The sequence below is a fragment of the Oreochromis aureus genome, linkage group 6, assembly GCF_013358895.1.
Source record: "Oreochromis aureus strain Israel breed Guangdong linkage group 6, ZZ_aureus, whole genome shotgun sequence".
NCBI classification, from domain to species: Eukaryota; Metazoa; Chordata; class Actinopteri; order Cichliformes; family Cichlidae; genus Oreochromis; species Oreochromis aureus.
Genome location: NC_052947.1, coordinates 17,247,847 through 17,268,178, shown reverse-complemented (window position 1 = coordinate 17,268,178; position 20,332 = coordinate 17,247,847). Strand labels below are relative to the sequence as shown.

Here is a 20,332-nt window from a genome sequence, read left to right as displayed (position 1 = left end):
GCTGTGCTGTATGTTTTGGGTCAATGTTTTCTTTGCATTTTGAGTCATATTGATTTATGTCTGGGCCTCATAGTCTGAATGTGTGTGCAATAGAAAAACAGCGAGATAGGGAAGACAAGCACACAAAGCAAGCATTTGTCTGTGTGCACAAAGGCAAAAGATGCAATAAGCCTCTTACCTTATGTAGGGCGCCATATAAAAACCACACAATATGTTTTGTGGGAGGGATTATTGGGATCAAAGACAGAGAGGCAGATATGAGTTTCTGTTCCTGGCTAGTCGAGGAGGGGGGTTGTCATACCAGACATGGTGAGCACATACATTTCCTTGGGCCCTGGGCGTGTGCTTAGGTTCTCCTGGGTGGACTCATTACTCACTGTGAGCACTGGGGTTGACGGAGAAGCCTGTGTCACACCCACTACGCACTGACCGTTGTGTAATCCCTCCTGGGGTTTTGGAATGGGCTTGTAATGATGACTGGTTTGATACGGTTTCACTCTCTGTTTCACGCGGACTCAACTGGGAGACAGTCCTGCAGACACAGACAAGAACCTGCTGTGGTGTAAGCGATACTACCCCGCGAGAGCTTCTGTCCATAGCAGGGAGCACTTAGTAGAGGTTTGAATGTATAAACAAAAAAGTCAAGCGGTTAAAAATGAAGCTTTGACACTGGTGCACCACCAACATGGAAACCTTAAAACAAAGAAAAAAACCACTGTGTAGCTGTGTGTCAGCACCTGCCTTTATTGAGCCACCTGTGTAAGTATAAACCACTCCATGAAACACAGCAGGTGGCAGAATGAGCTATGAGCTTATAGTACAATTACAAATATAAATTCAAGCACTCTAGATATTTTTGTTATTAACCAACCAAATGAGCCTGCTAAGGCCCCAGTCAGATAGGTGCAGAGACCAGTTGGTGACCCCCTGGCAACTATGCTCTGCTTGCTAGGGAAAAATGTGTATTTCCCAACCAGCTGGTGAGTGCTTGCTGGCATTCACTGTGAAACTGATTACCAAAGGCTGAGTCACACAGGCCTAGAGACCAGTCAGTCACCCCTGGCAGCAAAAGATTAGCTGGGAAAAATATGCATTCCCCAACCAGTTGGCAAGTGATTGCTTGATGTCGCTATGTGAAACTGCTAAAGAGGTATACAGTGTTGCAGCAGAAACCTCCTTACAACTGGTTTGGTCACTAATGGATAGCTGCGTTTGCCTATAGTTTGTGTAGGATGCACAAAAGTTGTGCCGTGACACTGCAATCAACACATCTGAAAGGGCAAATCTTCTTAGTTTCTGATTTGTGTTGTACTTTTTGCAGTTTATCTAGTTTTTCTCAGTTTTTGCAGACAACAGTTAACATCTTCCAGGCAAACTACAGGTGGCTGCGGCAATCTGCTAGAAACCAAACAATCATAAGGAGGTGCAGCAGTCTCCAGCAAACTGTGGCCCTCACACCGGTAATCATGAAATGCTTTGAGAGACTAGTCCTTCAGCACATCAAGGATTACCTCCCCCCAGAATTTGACCCCCACCAGTTTGCATACCGTGCAAACAGATTCACAGAAGACGCCATCGCCACAGCCCTCCACGCTGTGCTGAGTCACCTAGAGCAGCGGCAGAGCTACGTCCGAATGCTCTTCGTGGACTACAGCTCAGCCTTTAATACAATCATCCCGGACATCCTCATCACCAAACTGGTCACTCTTGGCCTCCCTCCTCTCACATGTGCCTGGATAAAAGACTTTCTCACAAACCGGCCCCAGACTGTAAGACTCGGCCCTCATCTCTCCTCCACTCACACACTGAGCACCGGCTCCCCACAGGGCTGTGTGCTGAGCCCCCTCCTGTAGTCTCTCTACACCCATGACTGCAGTTCGACCCACAACAACACTCTCATCATCAAGTTTGCTGATGACACCACGGTAGTCGGACTCATCTCAAAGGGAGACGAGGCAGACTACAGAGAGGAAGTCCTGAAGCTGGCAGCATGGTGTTCAGAAAACAACCTGGCACTGAACACTAAGAAAACCAAAGAGCTCATTGTTGACTTCAGGAGACACAGCACTGACTTGGCCCCCCTCTACATCAACGGGGAGTGTGTGGAGAGGGTCCACACCTTCCGGTTCCTTGGTGTCCTCATCTCTGCTGACATCTCCTGGACAGAAAACATCTCAGCGGTCGTCAAGAAGGCCCAACAGCAGCTGCACTTCCTGAGAGTCCTCAGGAAGTACAAGCTGAACTCCAACCTGCTGCTGACCTTCTACCGCTCGTCCATTGAGAGCCTGCTAACCTACTGCATCACGGTATGGTACGGCAGCTGCACCAAGGCGGATAGAGTGAGGCTTCAGAGTGTGGTCAAGACAGCACAAAGATCATCGGCTGCCTCTCCCTCCCTGATGGACATTTATTCCTCCCGCTGCCTCAGCAGAGCAGCAAACATTATCAAGGACAGCTCCCACCCTGGTTTCAACATGTTCAGCCTGCTTCCCTCAGGGAAGCGCTACAGGTGCATCAGCACAAAACCCACAGACTCAAAAACAGTTTCTTCCCCAAAGCCATAACCACCCTGAAGTCACACATGCACCGATAACACAGCCCCAATTTTTTTCTTCCCACTTCCTCTATGGACCACCACTGTGCAATACCAATTCTATGTGCAATAATAACCCAACTGTATATACACAACACTATTTATTACACATTACTTTTTTTTTTTAAAACCGCTTGTATATTTGTACATTTATATATATATATATATATATATATATATATATATATATATGTATATCTTTTTCCTCTGTTAATACTGTCCATATGTATATAGCGCTGCAGAACTGTACCCCAGCATGTTTGCACTGAGTAGGAGATGCTCTGTATCTCATTGTAAAACTGTATAGTGACAATAAAGGCATTCTATTCTATTCCTCAACTGGTTGGGGATTACATATTTTTTCCAAGCAATCAGAGGTTGCCAGAAGATCATCAGAAGGTTGCCGAGTTGCTGAGGGCTAACTGAACAAGTTTCTGGGATTTTTTTTACGTTACGCTGTCTGAACCCCCTTAAAATTTTAGGCTTCAGGCTGCTGTCATTTGATGCTCTATAAATTCAGTGAATTGAACTGAAAAACTGCACTAATAGGTGTTTTCAGAAACACCAATATTTTCACCAGATGTTTTATGTCATTCACCTTTTTAGCCTCTTTTAGCTAATTGTTTTGATTGTATTGCTCACATTTCCAAAATGCGAGCAAGCTACCTTTGCGTTCCTTACTACGAGACAGGAAAAATTAGTGTCTAGGTAGAAAAACTAAAAGGGAACTGAATACTGGAACTACATTTGAAAAGAGGTTTGACACAAAAGCTTTTGTCTTGTTTTTGCCTCACATGTCAAAAAGCAGTTTATCTCACTTTTCCACAGTATCTTCATGCTGATCTGTGCCAGATCAGAAACATCTTTTTCACAGCAAAAATCTTGATTTTTGGCTTTGAGTTTTGACTGATTTCCTTCAAGTTTGATCCTTGTAATTGGTTTTGTGATGGAGCTCCTCCTATTGAAGTGATTGAAAACAGCTTAGCTGTGGTGCATGGTTTGTTTTGCCTTGGTGGAATCCAGTTGAAACACTGTGAAGATAAAAAAAGATAATCACAAAGTGTGTTTGTGGATAATAATATGATGGAGAATAAAAGCAAAAAGTGCATTGTTAATGAACATACAAATGGTTGAGGGCACTGAGGACTTCAGATGTTCATTACCAGGAACCTGAAACACAAGGAGTCGAATGGTATTAAGACATCACTGTAGCTTATTCAGCTCCCATTATTATTTTTCCAGCTTCACGCATTTATAATATTTGCAGTTTATAAGCAATAAAAATCCACTTTCGTGATTCACCACGATGAATCGACCCACCCATAAAGAGGAGTGGTATAGTTCTTTGACCTGTTCACACTCTGGCAATGTTGGGCTCGCCCCTGTGATTTTGTCTCTTTATCAAGAATGTTCACAAATCCCTGTGAATGACATCATCTTGTTCTGGGGAGTTGTAGCCAAACAGACACAGAGAGAAGCAGCACCAAGCGTAGCATCCAGATCCAAGCCCTCAGCAGTCAGTGTCTTGAGCCAGCAGACCTGGACACCAGCAAAGAGAAATATGCCAAATACCTCCCCCCAACCACCATCCTACCCCAACGTTGCCCCCCACCCCTCCACCCCGTCTATTATTTCTGCCCCTCTCTCTGTTCCTGAAAGCTTGGTTACATCATCCTCAGTGTCCACATTTCAATAATGCCTGTGAAATCTCCCACTGGCTACAGGACATGGGGGGAGGAGCTGGGATGGAGAAGGCTTGCAGAATGTGTGATAAAAGAACAACAACACGCATACATAACCCATCATTTGTTGTAAGACAACAGTTCGAAACATACCAGTTAAATGTAGATTTCTGTCTGTCTTCTCCTTTCCCCGTAATCCCTGAAAGCAGAAGTGTAATGGTAAGCATTTGTATTGACTCAGGCCGGTCAGCCAAGTCCCCCTCCCCTAACACAGCTCCATGCAGGCCCAGCCATAGCAGACATTTTTGTGGTGAAATCATTAAACCCACGTGCAGCTCTCTCTCTGTGGTCACTGGGGGTCGTGCTCCTCTGCCTTTAGCTGAATAAATCATAAAGTTTGCCGGGGGACCACACAAGAAGCCAGCCCAGTGCAGCCAGAGCATCCAGCCTATGCAGCCAGTGCAAAACACATGCACACGCACAGCCCCAGACCTTGTTATTTTTCTGAAAAACACCAGCAGTGAAACAGAGACAGAGCGAAGCGAGACAGAAAGTGGCGAGGAGCGAATACAGCAGAGGCACAAAAAACAAGTGATAGAGCACAACACCAAAAATAATGTCAACGAAAGTACAAGTTAATAAAAAAATAATAGGGGAAAAGTCTTCTAAAACAGAAAAGCATAAGGTAAAATACAGCAAGGTGGAAAAACAGACTGCCAAAGATGTCAACAACATTTGCTAGCAACATCAGTCAGGATACAAATGAAAAACTTTTTTCAGCATTGGGCTCAGGAGCATCATAAAGGAGAGAAATCCTCTCTCCCTGTCTGTCTGGGATGGATGAGCTTGCCAGACTGATCTTTCAGACACGATGTGACCGCTAAAGGAGGAAACGCTGTCCTGTCTGAGGATCACATACCGTCTGGGTGCATTTTTGTGGGATGCACCAATTTATACCATAAATTACTAGAACAAATCGCAAGTAAAACAGAGAGGAAGAGGAGCTTCTGTTTGCAGACACTTCACTATTACATTTCCATTGCAATTTTACATTAGAAAACATAGCTGGATGTCTTTATTCAAGTTACAAAAGAAGAAATATTATTTATTTAAAGCCTCTCTGATTATATAGCAATGTGAAAAAGAAAGTACTAGTCTTTCAGTTCAAGGTTTTATGTATCAGTACGTCATCTAGTCCTTAGCAGGTTCAAAAATTATGTAAACAACCTCAGATGAATACATGACACACTGTGAAAAAACAGTTACAGTAAAAACAAATACTATTTTCATAGGAATTAAAAGGATAAGTAGTACTTTGGCGCTGTTAATCAAATGCTCTTGATGAGCAGGTCATCAGCAAGTGTGATCACCTCTGTAAAGGCAGAAGTTTTTGCACTTTGTTGGGCTGGAGGATATGAAACACTGCGTTAAAAAAATGCCACGGAGGGAAGACATCAGCAGTAATTTCGAGGCTGTTGGCACCCATCAGCTTGAGAAGGTTTATAAGGTCATTTCCAAACAATTTGAATTCCTTCATTCTGCAGAGAAAGATTATTAGCAAATGGAAAACATTCAACACAGATGCCAATGTTCCCAGGAGTGGATGTCCCAGAAAAAAGGTCAAAGGACTGTGTCATGCTTACAGCCACTGCAAAAAAAAAACCCCAAGAGCTACATTTCACACTCTACGGGTCTCAGTTAGCATGTCAAATGTTAAAGTTCATTAAATAGAAAAAGACTGAACAAGTATGGTTTATTTGGAAGAACTGCCAGGAGAAAGCTTCTTCTCCCTACAAAGAACCTGGCACCATGGCTTAGGTTTGTTAAGTTGCATCTGAACAAATGACAAGACTTGTGACAAGAGTGCCATGTTTGGTGAAAATCAAACACAACATATGACTAAAAGCACCTCCTACCAACTGTCAAACATAGTGGTGGAGGAGTGATGATTTGGGTTTGTTTTGCAGCCAAAGGACTTGCGTATCTTCCAGTCACTGAGTCAACCATGAACTTGTCTTTATACCAACGTATTCTAGAGTCAAATGTGAGCTCATCTGTCCAAAAACTAAAGCTTGGCCCAAAGTGGCTCATGCAACAGGACAATAATCCCAACAGCAGCAACTTTACAACAGAATGGCTGAAAAGAAAGGAATCAAGGTGTTGCAATGGTCCAGTCAAAGTCCAGACCTCAACTTGATTGAAATGCTGTGATGGGACCTTATGAGAGCTGTGCATAAATAAATGATCACAAACTTCAATGGACTGAAGCAATGTTGTAAAGAAAAAGGGGCCAAAATTCCTCCACACACTGGTTATGCATTTTGGCTTAGTTTTTGTTAAATAAATAATGACACGGTGTAACATGTGTTGTTGTTTATCTGAGGCTGTATTTATGGGATTTTAGAACTTGGCAAACACCAGCAGACTTTTTATTGTGCATTGGAAGAAGGGTGTACTTTCTTTTCCACGACTATATATCATGTAGGTATATAAATAATGGTTAACATTAATGGTTCACACTTAATAAGGGAACATAGTGGTGCACATAGCTCTTAAAGAGCCTGATGGTTCCATCTATAGTTGGTGGAGACCAAAAATGAGATCAAAAAACAGGTACGTCTTACAGCTGTCAGTTACCCACAAACATAACTTCAAGTCAATTATGATATTTTTGTAGACAGAGAATACAGTACAAATGTAAAGTATCAAAGGTTAAGCACATCACAGCTGTGGCTATGAATTGTATGGAAGCCAACACACTGGCTTTTGTTTAAATGTACACTAGTCATTGCGTATGCGCACCATACATTTACAACAGTGCATCAACATACAGCCTACCACATAAAAAAATGCTTCGTCAATGCATTTCTGTTTTTGTTTGTCAACTTTCTGCAAGGCAAATTAAACACATGAACAAATCTATACCACCAAACTACTGCCTTATAATTTTGTATTCTAACGCCATGTCATCTTGCTTTGTTGTCCACCTCCATCAAGCTTCCATCACCTGACTAAAAGGTCGGGTCGTCATGCGTGTCACGGTGAGAAATGTAAGCGTCGGAACAGCCTGGAGAAAGAGGTGAGGGTGAGGGTGGAGGTTGAAACTCTACCCTCACCGTTAACGGAGGCCATAGCACCTCGTGACCCCAGGCCACACATTTCTGAGTGAACTTTGGCCTTGTGACCACACCAGTGGTGCTGTTAGACATGCACTTACATACACACACAGTATATCTTCAGACTCCCTCTGGCTTGCAGTCAGGCAGCCATTACCTGGAGATTGTATCAGTGTCAGTTTGTGTGGGATTCATACTCCCCGGGGTAAAGCACAGAGGGCAGGCGCCTGATCTTTCTGTGAAATGTTAATGTGGAACAAAACAGGCTGAACTCAGAGTGTAGCAATATGTGGAGCCCTGCTCATTGGTTAAGAAACTCTATCCCCTCTATCATCAATTGGGATGTGACCAAGCCAAAAACAAATCAGAAAGCTTTGAGTGCTTTGAGAAGCTTTTTAAGCACAGCTCGATCAGTGAAGCATGCTTTACAGTATATCTACTGTGCTCTGCTCTCATTTAACTGAGACAACAATCTTCCATTCAAGCCACAGTTAGAGTGTCCATTAGTACTGGTATTTCAATTTTGAAGACAGTAAATTGACCAAGGAATGCAGCTTGTTGCCTTATCAAAGTCTAGAAGCCAGGGATCTGGAAATGCCTTGCTTTGTTGCGCGTTCAGTTTATCTGTCCCGTAATTGCACATTGTAAAACTGTCTCTCTGGGCTTCTTGCTATCCCCAGTGGCCAATGTAACCATCTGGCCCTCGCGAAGATCTGACCAGGAAGTTATGTGAGACGTCAGAGGATAGGAACTCTGATAATGGATACTTAGCCTCACATGGAGTTGGCTGATTCTTCAACATTCCCATCATTGTCTGAAATACCTGTTACTGCATGCTTTGCCAAAGTTGTCAGTCTTTACAGTACTTTTCCGCAATGAGATGGTCAATAAAACATTAACAAGCATTTATTTTTTTATTTGCACAAAACTTTCTGCAGGGGTTCACAGAGCATGTAGATCAGTATGTTACTAAACCCGGTATAAATGGTAAAGTACAGCTGAATGGCGCACACAGCCAACTCTTTTTGTGCACACTTGCATTGCAGTATCGCTTTTGGGAGCACCTGCTGTAAGTCTGCACACATATCTCTATTATATATCAAATAAGAGTTCATGTATCAACTGCGTGATATGCTGAATTTTGCTGAATTGGCAGTGCGTTTGGGATCATTGTCACGCTGAAAAATGAAGCTAATGCCATTCTTCCACATGGTATTACATGATGGATCAAAAACTGATGGTATATTTCTGTGTTCATAATTCCATCAATTTTGACAAGCTCTCCAACACCACTGGCTGAAATGCAGCCCCAAACCATGACAGAGCCTCCACCGTGTTTTACTGATGACTATAGATGCTCACTGTTTTGTCTCTCTCCAAAAAATCCTTTTTGAATGATTTGAACCAAAATGTTAAAGTTTTGATTCTTCACTCCATCAGACCTGCTTCCACAGATTTTCAGTCCAGTTGTTGTGTAATTTGGAATAGCTCAGCCTTTTCTCCCTGTTTACCTCCTTTAGGATTTGCTTTTTGACAGGCACTCTTCCACTGAGACAATTTTTAATGTGGCTTCAGTGAACAGTAGATGCATCTCCCAGGTCCTTTGTCAGGTCTTTGTTGGACGTTTTTCCTATTTTTTAAGGACTTGACTTGACAGATACTGTTCATCTGCGCTAAATAGGCCTGCCACTTCTTTTCTCCTCCAGTTGTCCAGGAGGAAACTTGTCCAGTTTCTTCTTGTTTTGTAAGGATACGCTGCACACCACACTGGGATATGACAAGTTTTTGGCTAATAGCTCTTTGGGAGCTACCTTCTTGGTGTTATCTTTAGCATTTTTTATGGATTTGATGAAAAGAAGTATAATCAATGTGTTTTGTGGCAGGCTATTTAAAATATAATTTAAAATTGGTTCTTTGCTAAGTTTTCTGTTTCCTGGTTCATCCCTTGAGTTAGGTGCCTTGTTTATGCTTGAATGATTGATAGATCAGTGTAAAGTGGTTAAATAAACAAAAATAAAACAAAAAAAAAACCCTTATAAAATGGTCAGATACAAAGACTGAACTAAAAATTAAAACCTTTGAAAGACCTTCAGGAACTCTGGAAAACTATTGTTCAAGACCACTTTAAAAACTTACAAGAATGTAAGAAGAGGGGTTGCTCAAGACTTTTGCACAGCACTGTATGTATATTATATATGAGCAGGTGGCTTGCAGCCTCTTACCAACCAAGTTACACAGTCCTGTTGATGGGATGAGGGCCAGTGTGATTACATCCTACCTCACTACCGTCATAGTAGGTAGAAGTAGTACAAAAAGGCTCAACATAGACACGGTGATAGGAAGACAAGGAGGTCCGAGGAGAATCAACCTTCACAGGGCACCCCCTCTGCACAGATCCCTCTTTATGCTCCTGTTTATTATGGTCCCAAGTAATCCATGCCTGGTGCACTACACCAGGGCTGCCATATGTCAACATCTTGCTGGTGGTTTGCAGGGTTTCAAACAACAGATAGGGTGCACTGAACCTACCATGTAAACTTTATAAAACAGATTCAGCAGAACTATAATTATTTACAAAACCAGAGTATGGGAATATTTTAGTAGAGAAGGCTGTTTTTTTTATTTATTTATTGACATCACACAAGTTCATTGTTCACTGCTCATATTTTTCTATCAGAAAGTGATATACATTACTACAATGGGACTTTCCAAGCCACCAGATTATGAAATCAAAAAAGTCTGGCTGAGGAAAAATTGCTATAATCTACATAAGTGGTTAATTTGCTCAGTTTTCCCCACCATGGCTAACACACAAATCTGTGTATGTCAACATTAGTGTCTTAATGATCTAATGAAAGGCTCTGCAAAATCTAGTCCACCTTTCCATAGAGCAGGCGTGGCAAAAAAAAAAAAAAAAGGTGGCGGGAGGGGTTGTTAGTGAGGAGTGAGGGGGGTTATTTTTGTGAGCACCCCTACAATGCTCCACCTGTGCTTCAGCCATACCCCAGAGGACCACCCACTTAGGGAGAGAGAGGGCAGTCGAGAATCCCTATAACCTCTTTGGGTGGGCAACAAGGCCTCGCGCTGGAGTAGAGTGTTTCAGGCAACTGAAAGACTCAGGAGGAATGACTCCCAGTAAATACTATCACACTACCAGCAGAGAATAGCAAGTGCTGGTGGGAACTGAAAGAGGTGCAACATTATCCATACATGTGCGGTGGGATTGAGTGAGTGTGCGAAGCTGATTAAAATGAAGAAAGCAATTAAGATTTATTGACCTTTCATATATGCTTATTTTTCATGTTTTTGCACCTTTGGACAACCCTCCAAAGGTCAAAGACACACTCACCATTGCTGCAAGTTTTGGTCCACCTGTACAGTAATGTGAAACAAAAGGGGTAAATACACATGAATATGTGACTTTTTTACTGTAAAATTATATGTCAGGGATTTATTTGAGCGTGTTTAGTCTGTGCATGATAATAAAGTCAATGCACAAAACTTATGTTTATAGGTCTTGTAACTTCCTGAAATGGTCTGAGCTGGGCTTTTCTTTCTTTAATAGATGATTCCTGTCAATGTGTCCATTGGATATATGCATTTTGCCACACTATGCATCTTTTCACCCTGCCGAGCTGAACTTGAGCGAGGCATATATATCATTTAGTTACACAGTATTTCCCTGGGCTCTGTGAAGCCCAGGGAAATACTGTTAAAAATGAATCATGATGAGATGTGACGATCAGCGTCTTATTGTGTTTGCTTGCATCTATCTTTGCTTACATCCAATTAGACAATCAAACCTATCTATCTTTGCTTATGCCTGTGGGAGTGATTGATGGCTGAGGAAAGAGGTGAAGGCCTCCTCCCCGGTGGTCTGGCTGGGCTCTTAGCCACTGTGCAATGACCGCTGCTGCTGCTATCCCTGACCCACATCACCACATCATTGACACTAAACCGACCGCCAATCTTCCGTTGGCCCGTTGCCTTTGGCACGGTCTGCGCTGGAGCTGTTTAGATTATAACCCTGCTGCATAATGAAGGCTGAAAAATAACGAAGACGAACTCTGTGTCCACAAACTACAAGATAATGCTTGTTTGTCTATCATTATTGTCACATTGACTGATTTTTTTTCGTTCTTTTTTTTAAAATGCTGTGCACACAGCCGCACAGGCCAGCACTGCGGTGCACGTGTTAAGTGGCAAACACAAGGAGGATAAAACAGTTCAGGAACACTATCCCATGTTCAAATAAACAGAGGTGTGTGGGGTCTGAAGAACAAACACACATTCATTAGGTGTATTGGTGCCTCTGGACCCATAGTGTTTGAGCAGTGGTGCATACACACCCACACACACACACACACACACACACACACACACACATATATGTAAGACATACAAACACACAATGGCATGGACTCTCTTACACTCTCTTTATATTGCTCATTTTCACACACACTCACACAGTGTCCAAACCAACCCCCAATTAGACAATCAAATCCGCTCTGCTGACCCTTAGCTTCTCTGGGATTTGGAGTTTACACCCCGACATAGGCCGCCCACTCCTGTTTATCCAAGAAACCTGACTGATGGATTGTATTGTTTGGCCTTTCGCAGCTATAATTGGCTTCGTTGTATAGGTTAAAGCTTGGGATATATTCTGCAGACCCCAAACATGCCACGCTTGGCCTCTGGGTCAATAACACTCATATCAGTCCAGGGCCCCCTAAATGGTAAAGGGGTCAGGAGTGAGCATCACTGGCTCGCTAACGACATTAGTTGGTGGCGATGACCTCACCATCTTAACCCTCGTTTGCTCGTGAACCAGAGACACGAGCTCGGCCAAGTATGCCTTCTAACCTCCGCGGCACCCAGTAAATATTTAGCCAGGACTCCACACTGTGATACACAGCCAGTCCAAACAACCTGCTAAACAATTATCATTGGCATAATCTGTATACTGAACTGCCTCCATCATGTATCCATGTGTCGATATAGTGTTTGGCTTTAAAACGCTGTGTGATATTTTGTTAGCTTGAGATGTTAAATTGTAGCGACTGTCATTCTGACACCACAGAACAAGAAAATGTGCATTTCAAACACTTATTTATAGTCCACTCTATAAATCAGTGGTTGGGGATAGTGTGTTTTGCTCTTAATGGCAATAGAGTACAGTAAGTACATAAAACAAAGGAAAAACTTTGCATACAGAACTCAGGGAGACAGTCAGGCTCAAAAGTAGATTACACCAAGTCAGCAAAACAGAGAAGGTGACAGCAAATAACAAGCCTTAAATTTCAGTGGAAGGATTCCAGATGTGCACTCGGAGATGACCTTGAAGGTGCCCAATCGAATTGAGGTATGGTTTTTGATTTTTTTGGCTCTCAAGCTGTCGACAGAGAGCCATCACAACAGTGTTTTGGGAATACTTTTATCAACAGACCATAAAATCCACAGAATTGACTTGCCTTGAAACTCGTTTCATGATTTAAGCATATATCTGCAGCATAAAATCACGCACATTTTTTTTTATGTATATACCTGATGTTGTATTTAATTAGATAAAACAACTTATTGCTGTACCAGCTATTCTAGTTTATAGCCTTCATTGGGGACCCAGTACATTTTGGGACTGCGTGCTAGGATGGAAAGTGATTTCGTCATGCATCTACAAGAGTCATAAATGTCTGAACCGCTGGTTGCTAAGCATTCAACAAAGACACTTACAAACATATGACACCTCTCTGTTTGGCCACGGGTGAAGTTGTCACACTTGGGTATGCAAACATTTGCTAAAATATGGCTTCCTTTCCTCTGCAGCGTACTAATGAGGCTGCAGGCATGGTGATTTAGGGATGTCCAGAATTTTGAAGTTGATCTTGGAGACCACACCATTTCCAATAAATGCAGCTATTCTCCTCAGTGCTTTATGTGCTCAGGTTTGTATTACACTCTCAAGTTACATTTCCGTCTACACTGGAGGTCTCGGCAGTGATGACTCAACGAGGAGTGTACAATAACTGTATTTGTGAAACGACAGATGTTTGTATACCGTGACTGCGGATGTCAGTACCGCCAGACACTATTTTGGTCACCAGATGATGCTCTGGTAGCGATCCAAGGTGGGCTAGATAGGCAGAAGCTTGTCAACACAAAGTCTGAAATGACACAATTTAAAGGCCATGTGGTGAAAAAAGAAAGGGCGAAAATCTATATTTCTGTGTGTGGATCTACAAATCGTTTCCTAGGACATACCAAAGCACAATGTACAAACGGTTTAGACACTAACAAAGAGAAGTAAACGGTAGGTATGAAAGCAACAAACCACGGTAAAATCATTTGCTTGAAATGTGTTTAAAATGCCTTAAACAGAAATGTATTCTGAATTTGTCCTAATGGCGCTTTTTGTGAGAAATAAAAAGAGAATGTAGTTTCGGTGTCAAAGTATTGTAAGACAAGATGCTAAAACAAAACCATGTTTCAACAGTACAATACTAGTAAAAAGACTGCAATAGCTAACATGCCAAAAGAACACTTTTCTTTTCACTCACATTTCTTTGTTTATAATAGGCATCCTATCAGAAGAAAATAGACTTAAAATAAGGTGCTTTTTTCGAACAAAGGATGAATTGTAGCAGGTAAATGTTGATCATATTTAGTCCAATGGAAAAGAAAAAAATAGAGTTTAAGTGAACTCACAACTGACTTTCTAACATCTTAAAATCTCAGTCTCTTGGTATTGATCCACAAACTGACCTGTACATAATTTCCAGAGAGACATATGTACTATAACTGTACTTTCTTATTGTCAAGCAATTATACTCAGTTGAAACTCAAATTGATTGAATGATGTTTTTTTGTTAAAATAGAAGAAAATAGATAATAAAAAGACGTCCATTAAAAGGATAAACTATATGGTTAAGGATGGATCCGGTGAATATGAACCCTCCCTTAGCTATGCTGCAATAGGCCTAGGCTGCTGAGGGCTTCCTCTGATGCACTGATTGTGTCTTCTTCACTCACCTTTTTTCCACTCACTATGCATTTAATCATCGGTTAATACTCATCTCTGGCTCTCCTTCCCCTCACCCCCGACCGATCACAGTAGATGGACGCCCCTCCCTGACCCTGGTTCTGCCAGAGGTTTCTTCCTGTTAAAAGGGAGTTTTTCCCTCCCACTGTCGCCAAAGTGCTTGCTTGAAGGGCGTTGTCTGATTGTTGGGTTTTCTCTGTATTACTGTAGGGTTTTTACCTTACAAAATAAAGCACCCTGAGGCAACTGTTGTTGCGATTTGGTGCTATATAAATAAAACTGAATTAAAATTAATTACATTATTGCTCCCATTTTATCTCCTGAGGCAATAACACTTGGACAGCACAGTGTAAAACATGAAGTGGGTTCAAGTTGTTTGAACATTACTGATGTGATCTGACTCCACAGTACTATCCAGATGACCACACAAATATTTGGAGCACGCGGTGATACTTGGCAGTCTCCGTCTCTTAGACGGCGTGCAAGCCACAGGTTGTGAAAGACTGGAAGAAGAAAAAATTTCACATTCCCAAGAAAAAGACAAGTGTTGAAATTTGTTTGAATGTTTTATGATCAATCCATCCCCTAATTTGCTGGCTGGTTTATCTCACCAGCATCGGCGAGTTCCTTCTCTTTTGGTGGGCCGAGCGCACCACAAGAACATAAAGGCTCAGTTCATTTAGCATGTTAATAAAAAACAGACACATGGTTTCTATGACTTGGACTGTAGACTCATAACAACCTTATAATCAAAGACATTGTGTATAAGGAATACTGATTCCAGTTGTGGCCTGATGTTGGCAATTCCCCCCATTTACTCTTTTTACATTCCACTGCCAGAGAGTGAGTAAAAATAAAGCCATTTACAACATTATACCGCAAATGGTTCATCTGCGAGCACTGGCACTAAACACCTGCTTGTGCTGAACATAATCTGCGAAATAATACTGCTGTGCACAATTACGTACAACACCTGTGCCAAATATACTTTATCAAGGGTTGGTTTGCCAAAATTACACAGAAGAATCGTACTTAGCCGTAGTGTTATTTAGTTTTCGGATAATTTGGTGGGGTTTTTGCAAACTGGCACTCATTTTTTAAATCCATAATTAATGAAAACGTTACTGAAATGTATCTTGGGGCACATGAATAGACACAGCTGAAAACTGTCTTTGAGACTCAGCAATGCACAGAATTCAAAGCTCTTCTTTAAGACAAGTCATCTAGGAGATGGCGTCTTACTGGCACAACACTGCTTCTCTGACGAGGAGAGGATGGATAAGCAGCAGAGGGAAGCATTTTATCAGAGTCTTTGTACATATCAAGTCATGTAAGTATACTTAAAATCCTTGGTGGTCCAATGCTGCTATCAGCAAGTGGAATGTAGCACGGTGGGGACTGCACCCAGAAAGTTCAGCTCTGTATCTTTGCAATTAGCTGAAGATAAACTCGGGTTTTTACACTGTCCTGATTTATGCTTTGTTTCCCAAATTATTTACAAAATGATCATTCCCACAAGAAACTACACACATGTTGCGTGTGTTTATGGTCACTGACTTTTGTTAATTTGTTGTCTGCTTCTAAATGGCTGTGAGGGGAGCATGGGGATAATGAAGCAGTGTTTATGTTTTTGAGTGCTTAGTGGTATAAGGAGTGCGACTGTTTGAGTATTTTATGTTCTCATGCTGATTGTTCTGCGTGCATGTTTGGAGGACATCAGTGTGTTTCAGAGCATATGAGCCTGTCTGACAGACCATGTGAGCCTACCTCAAACCTTTACATTGTGTTAGTGTGAAGCTTTGAGGAATGGGAGGGGGCATACAGTGGCAGACAGGGCGCTGACCCCATTCGTCTGAGATGAACCCCGCTGAGAGAAGTCTAAGGCCGGGGTCACGACTGCTCAATCACACTCAGCGGGTTAACATGCACGTTCATGACCGAGCCATTACCAGATTGCTGCATTATGTTAAATAAATTCAGATTTTGCTTTCCTCACCCAGCTGAAAGATTAAGCGAAAGCTTGAGGAAACAGCAGGAGTCCCAACAAAGATTTGATTTTTATACAAATCCCACAGTCATATATATTTGTACATTTGACCGTTCAGTTAAGCACTGAAAGGCGTCCTTACGACTGTGTTCACCATGCGCATGTTTGATGACGTTCATGCAAAGTTTGTTTAATTTGTGCATGTTCAGTTCTTGTTAGGTGATAGCCCCGTGTTGGTATGTTCATCATAGTAATGCTGGTCCAGCATCTACATTGCAACTGACCCAATCATGTTGTTGTGATGTTATAACTTTGGAATGTGGAGGGGAAAAAATATGAAACTCCTTTCTGGAGCATTTCAAGTGTTTTCTTTATTAATAGGCAATATAACAAATATATTATCGCGTTAGATTTGCTTCTAGCCAAATTTAGGTTACTCCTGTTGGTTTGCTACTGATAGTTTTAGCATTAGCTAACCTCTTGGCTAATGTTAACTGAATACTCAGTCAAGTTGACTGGTTAGTTGCTACGGCAATCCTGGACCTGGATTATTATGATGATGTAGGATCAACACCAACAATAACAGATCATACCTTTCTTTACGCTACAGTCAGTAATTTTGAATCTTCCCAGTGCAGCTGTTCAGCCGCTGATTATTGATCAAGTTATCAAAATAAGCTACTATATAAATGCTTTCAAGAAAATAGATGAAAGAAAATAGCAGCGTAGAGCAGATGACAACAGTGCAGGAATAAGAAGCTAAAGTTTGGTTGACCATCATCGTGTCATGACACGTGACACATCGTGTCATGTCGTGACACTATGAAACAACCTGTTGGGTATTAAATCTTCTGTATCCATAATTCACTGGTAATGATATATATACATATATATATATATATTAGTACTGTCAGCGTTAATCTCGTTAAAATGACGTTAACGCCATAACTGCATTAACACGGCAAATCTCCATTAGCAAGTTAACGCGGATTGCCCTGTGCGTGGGGCAATGCGTTAGCATGGTTAGCTCGTTAACGCGTTAGTGCCATCCAAAAAAAAGATGACTTCTTATGGGCAAGCACTTGGCAAAAGTGGAAAGGAAAAACTCCCTTTTAACAGGAAGAAACCTGTGGCAGAACCAGGCTAAGTGAGGGGCAGACATTGATATACTGGTAAATTTACTAGTATACCAAGCGTGACCTTAAACTAAACTGACACTAAAACACCCAAATAAGTTTATTTGGACAGTGGATTTGACAACCCAGCTACTTAAAACTTTGTAGAAAATGAAAATGGAGCTAGTGCTCAAGCACCAAAAGCTGCAGTTTCTCCAGTGATCACCTCAAGCAAATATTGCTGACACTGTTAGACTGTTAGACTGTAAGCTGTTAGGCTTACAGTCTAACAGTCCCTTGTTAGACTGTAAGCCCAACAAGGGACAATTGTTGAAAATTAGCAGTAGCTATAAACCTATGTCTCATGTCTTGCACTTGAACTATGTTAAACTGCACTGTCCCTTTTAAATAAAATAAATTCAAATTCAAATTCATTATTGTATGGTCTTTTACTTAGAGTATAAAGTCCCTTTAGGTGACTATATAAATAAAACTGAATTAAATGGAACTGAATTATGTTGTATGACGATATGGCTGCTTTGTGTGACAGGGTGTGATCTTGACCACTAGCAGTTTGTTTGGCATCACTTTTTTGAGTTGCTGAACTTTAATTCTTAATTCTGTTTGTTGTTGTGGCGCTTTTTGGAGGTTTTCTATTGCAACTGTCTGTCAAATAACATGGCTAGCTATTGCGCAACAGATTGTCTGTTCTTCAGTTCTAGTGAGTGAAATTCTAATACTGTCTTTATGTTTGCACTTATGTCAAATAGCAGATATCAGTGTCACTGTGATCCACCTATTCAATCTATAAATGCACAGTGGCTAACAAAAACCAAACAAAAACAACAAAAACATGCCAACAGTATGTCCATCGGGGGCGGGGCATGCTAAAGAGTTCAAGAAATATAGTCCCTTGACAGCAGTACAGGAGTCAGAGGAACGATTGCTACCTGTAGTAGTTGTGCATATTTGTGTTCTAAATAATAAAATCCAAAGTGCAACTGGAACCGAACCTGACACCAAAACAGATTATGTTGAGTAAATCAATTTCCACAGTTGACCTGAACACTATTTGTAGAACTAAGAAACATTTAGACAGCAAGTAAAAACTTTATGTGGTTCACTTTGGAGCCTGTTGCCCAACTGCGCTGCATACCCAAATGTGCATACAATAAATTAAACAGCAGAAAGAAAAAGAAGCCATTTGTTCAAAAATCCATGACATATTACATTTAACACACATATAAACCCATGCTGTGAGTTCCAAAGTAAGCTTGACTCTTCCTGGTAATCTGTTTTCTTGAGTTGTTTTCTCTTGCCTATTTAAGATATAAAGTGACTGACTCAAACCTGCCATCGCTCTGCTGCTAATAAAAGGCAGGCCACAAAAAGGCAAAACACATCTGACTAACATGCATTTGTGCACAAGCAACTAGCTATCAACTAGCTGATGTTACGTGATACATAAGGAATAATAGCAGAAGCGAGAAATGCACCTGGACATGAATAATGAAACAAATTTGCGTCACACTGAGTTCAAGTGCGAGTGAAGCTAACAAAAGCAAATCAGGCACTTTACTTTTTTCAAGCTATTAGCCTACTTCAAAACTATCAGAACTACAACCAAAAACCTTCCATAGCTAGTATGAACCGAAATCACAAAAGAGAACAGAGTTTGAGTTACATTTAGGCAAGAAATGTGAAAATGTATACTGTAATAACTGGGCAGTGTTTTATAGCAGACGTACCTCAGACTAAGTGAAAAGGATTACAACAAAAGCATCCTGACAGGAGAGGCTGGCGCATCATTAAAAAAAAATGACTCATGCTTGGTAATCAGATCCCAGACAAAGGGGAAGTTTTCACTTTGAATTTTTGATACAGAAGAAAAAGGACCAGCCAAGGGAATATTACTCTGAAATCAGACCTCGCAACGATTCCCACGGACAATAAAACAAAGTAGGTTCTCAAACAGTGACCTTTAAATGGGAGCATGCGAGGCAAAAAAAAACTCTAACTGATTCCACACCTTCTGTTCCAGTCACCTCTTTTCCTTTTCCGATGTAAAATGAGCCCGACGCAAAGAGACTGTGCAAACTGAGATTTCACAACTGACTACGAGTCCTGGAAAAACCATATGACGTCCAATTTTGGGAGAAGCTGTACAGGGCACTATCAGACCAATTACACCCATGCTGAGGACCACCTTGAGAACTACAGTACTTTTCCAAATGATGGAGTAAAATTCTTTCCATTTGCTTAATCTAAATAAGAGTGGAACTGATTAATCTGGTCGGTGGGCCTGGTACTCGTTTTGTTTGACTGACTCCTCAGATAAAATGTTCACGTTTAGCGAGAATTGATGTTTTCCACATTCGCCAAGCAAAAGCAAGAATTTGGGGTGTAAACTTAGCAGTGTTGTTCTTCAAACTGGTAGAAATTGCTTGGAGAGAGAAACGCTGTTTAGATCTGAAAGAGCGTCAAAACAGTCACTTTTTAGTGTTTTTAGTGAGCAAAATGGAACGGGAGGAAAAAAATGTGCGTCGTGGCTTTTGATGTCACCTGAAATTCTTGAAAGAGCTGGCCAGAGGAAGTTTAAGTAGTCAGCTAATAACTTTTGAAGGCCCCTATTTATCAAACACTGTAGACGGTACATTAAAAAAAGACCTTGTGCAGGTGCATATGTGCAAACACACACACACACACACACACATACACTCCTCTGCCTGGCTTATTCAGATGCCATGAGTTGAAGGAGCACTCAATGGCTCAGGCCTACCTGATGGAAAGCTCGAGAGGCCAA

General features: G+C 41.4%; 1 long non-coding RNA gene across 2 annotated transcripts; it reads right to left on the bottom strand.

Moving 5' to 3' along the window:
• Positions 1 to 371: 371 nt before the first annotated feature.
• On the bottom strand, positions 372 to 20,332 carry LOC120440664. 2 transcript variants are annotated; one of them, XR_005613424.1, is made up of 5 exons: positions 20,309 to 20,332; positions 4,429 to 4,474; positions 3,718 to 3,763; positions 3,412 to 3,624; positions 372 to 532 (listed from the first exon to the last, which is right to left on the bottom strand). It is a non-coding gene; the product is annotated as an uncharacterized LOC120440664 (long non-coding RNA). The 2 variants fall into 2 exon arrangements; XR_005613423.1 differs by lacking the exon at positions 20,309 to 20,332 and adding an exon at positions 4,605 to 5,009.